The sequence below is a fragment of the Lontra canadensis genome, unplaced genomic scaffold, assembly GCF_010015895.1.
Source record: "Lontra canadensis isolate GAN:19392208 unplaced genomic scaffold, GSC_riverotter_1.0 scaffold1, whole genome shotgun sequence".
NCBI lineage: Eukaryota > Metazoa > Chordata > Mammalia > Carnivora > Mustelidae > Lontra > Lontra canadensis.
In genome coordinates this window covers 56,540,870-56,544,514 of record NW_022630995.1, presented here as the reverse complement: position 1 = coordinate 56,544,514, position 3,645 = coordinate 56,540,870, and positions in this window count along the sequence as shown.

Below are 3,645 nucleotides of genomic sequence, written 5' to 3'. Positions count from 1 at the left end.
AAAGAAGAAATAACAGCAAAATATCCCAGCAACAGGAAGACATATTGATACTGTAATCTATAACATATATTTGGTCTTTGTTGTATTTCTGGCACAGAGCTCCTAAAATCCTTGGAATTTCCTAGGTGATAAGAGTGATAAAGAGGTCTTGATTTTCATAACAAACCCTTTCAGTCACACCTGACTTGTTTAAGGAGGTGACTTTCGGGAAACACCCAAGGGTTGGGAAACAACCATGTGATTGGAGGGTAGAACTTTTCAGTTCTACCCCACCTGTTCCACCGCCTCTGGGAAGGAGCCTGGGGCTGGAGATTGAATAGATCACCAGTGGCCAGTGAGTAAATAGGTCACACCAAGCCGTATGAAACTTCCATAAAAACCTAGAAGGACAGGGTTCAGGGAACTGCCAGGTTGGTGACCATGTGGTGTCCCCTAATTTGGGGATAGTAGCTCAGTTCAGAAGTGGCATGGCAGCTCTACACCCTTTCCCTAAATCTTGCCCTATGCATCTCTTCCATCTGACTATAGGTTATAACCTTTTATAATAAATCCATAATTAGTCAAACCCAGGGAGGAAGTTGTTGGATCTCCAGTCTATCTATAGCCAGTCAGAAGCACAGGTGACAGCCTGGACTTTGATGTCTGAAATGAGAGGAGGTGGGCAGTCTTGTCCAGCTCAATCCTTAATCTGTGGCATCTGATGCTATCTCCAAGTAGATAGTGTTTGAATTGGGTTAAACTGTAGGACATCCTTCAGGAGTCAGAGAATTGCTTGGCGGTGTTTTAGAAAAGTGTATAATTGGTGTCAAAATTGTAACATGGGATAGTAGATGCTGTTGTGGGTAAAGATACCAGTCAAATTTTTAGCTAGGAAATAAAATGTGGCCAAAAAGCTTACAACTCATAATTAAGTCCAAATAGTAGAGACATGTTTTAAAACATGATATCAAGAGCATACTAAAAGTCAAGGTATTTAACCAAGACACAGAAAAACCTAGATGAACATTTGAAATGATAACAAAGGTCTTATTTAGAGTGGAGGAGGATAGATTATAGATGTTGATTAATTTATTATAAATAGGAAATTATTTCTCAAAAGGCAATAGATAATACATATGATTTTTAAAAGTCAAATATATAGGGGTGCCTGGGTGGCTCAGTGGGTTAAGCCTCTGCCTTTGCCTTCAGGTCAGGTCATGATCTCAGGGTCCTGGGATCAAGCCCCACATTGGGCTCTCTGCTCAGCGGGGAGCCTGCTTCCCCTTCTCTCTCTCTGCCTGGCTCTCTGCCTGCTTGTGATCTCTGTCTGTCAAATAAATAAATAAAATCTTAAAAAAAAAAAGTCAAATATATAAATCATGAAAACAATAACATATTGCACCCATACTTTTTTACCCCAATACTCACTCCTGAGAGGCAAACACTTTAAACTCCAGGTATTAATGCTTTACAGTATCATGTTATTTACCTCCTTAGATCTAAGTAGCTACTTTTCAGTTTAAAGCTTTGTTGACCTCCTTAGATAGATGATAATAATTAGTTAATTAAAAATAAATAAATAAATAAATAAATAAATAACTTTGTTGATGTCCTGAAATGTACATTATTTTGTTTCCAGGCACACACCCTTCATGTTCCTAACACATACACTCAAACCATACTGTTCATTTTGTGAATAATTTGCCACATTGATGTGTATTACTTGTACAATTTTCTGTAGGTTTCATACCTCACTAGAAGATTTATTTTTAAATGGGCAAGGAAACACTGCTTGCTTCACAGAAAGGCCAAGAGAGAGAGGATCACAAGAAGAAAGGCAAAAACAGAATCAGAAAGTGAGTTTCCATGGTAACTGAATTCCAGATCTATAGGATTTTTTTTTAAATCCTTATGAAATGTAATGTACACATAGAAAATGAGTTAAGCATTAATTGGCACTATGAATAATTTTAAAACTTTTGTCAGGAAAATAGAAAATTGTTGAAAGCAGGGACTCAGGTATTTGTACATTCTTGTTCATCACAGCATTATTCACAGTAGCAAAAGACTGGAAACAGCCCAAGTGTCTGCTGTTAGATGAATGAGTAAACAAAATGTGGTAGATACATACAGGGGGGTATCATTCAGCCTGAAAAGGCAGGAGATTCTTAAATGTGCTACAACATGAATGAATCTTGAAGGCAGTATGCTAATTGAAATAACCCTTTGCAAAGGACAAAGACTTCATGATTTCATCAGGTGAGGTACCCGGAGTAATCAAATTCACAGAGACAGGAGTAGAATGAATGAATGATTGCCAGGCGCTAAAGACAGAGGGAAATGGGAGTTACTGTTTATTGAGTACAGAGGGTCAGCTGGGAGCAATGAAGAAAGTTCTACAGATGGATAATGGTGATGGTTGCACAGCAGTGTGGATTTATTTATTGCCACTGAACAGTAAACTTAAAAATGGTTAAGATGGTACATTTTGTGTTATGTATATTTTACTACAATAAAAGAAAAAATTAAAGGAAAGAAAATTGACAGTATCCAGAAACCCTTCTGTGTCTTCTCAGGCGTAACCATCCTTCCCATCCTCTCTGACGTAAACCCTTTCCAAGCTTTCATATTTCTGCTTAGTCTTACCATCCAAGCATGAGTTCCAAGACAATATAGTTTTTAAACTATTAATAAAGGGAATTGTAACTACATATTTATGTGTCTGCTTTTGCTCTACATTATTTTGCATAAAATACACCTGTGTTGTCTGTAGCTGCCATTTTCACTGTCAGATTGTTATTTATTTATTTATTTATTTTTTTTTTTTTTTTAGAGAGGGGAAAGTCAGAGGGAGAGGAAAGAGAGAGAACCTTAAGCAGACACCACTCCCAGCATGGAGCCCAACACAGGGCTCCATCTCACAACCCTGAGATCATAACTTGAGCTGAAATCGAGTCAAAGAGGCTCAACTGACTAAGCCATCCAGGCAACCCCATTGTTAGGCAGTATTAAATATGTAACATTGTTGACTGGCATTTAGATTACTTTAAGGTTTTGGCTATTATGAAAGGTGCTACTGTAAATACCACAATACTTCCTTGGGTACAGATGCTCCCATTTCAAGAGACTATTACCCAAGAGTGGATTGCTTGGGTCATAGGGTATGCAAGCTTCCACATACTAAATAATGCTGTTTTCTAAAGTGGTTATACAAGTTTATACACTCACTAGCAATTTACATAAGATCTGATTATCCACATCCTAGTCTAGACTTTTGTTTTATTGCCAATCTTGGGGTAGTTTTCTCTTCCCGGATTACTGATAGGATTGAGCACAATTACTATTTAAGTGATTATTGGCGATTCAGATGTCTTCTTTTCTGAAGTGGTCTTAAGTTTCTCACCTATTTTTCAATTTTTTTTTTCCTACTGATTTGTAGGAGCATAATTCTGGACATGAACCCTTTGTCAGTGGTATGTCTTGAATATATCCTCTTATTTCCATGGTTGACCTTTTCACTCTCTAATGAATAGATGTTCTTAATTTCTATGTAGTCTAATGTGGTCACCGTTTTCAGTGTGCCCTTACCCTAAAATCAGGTTGATATTCTTCTACATGGTCTTCCAAAAACTTTATATTTTGATCCTTTCACATCTGGAGTTGTGT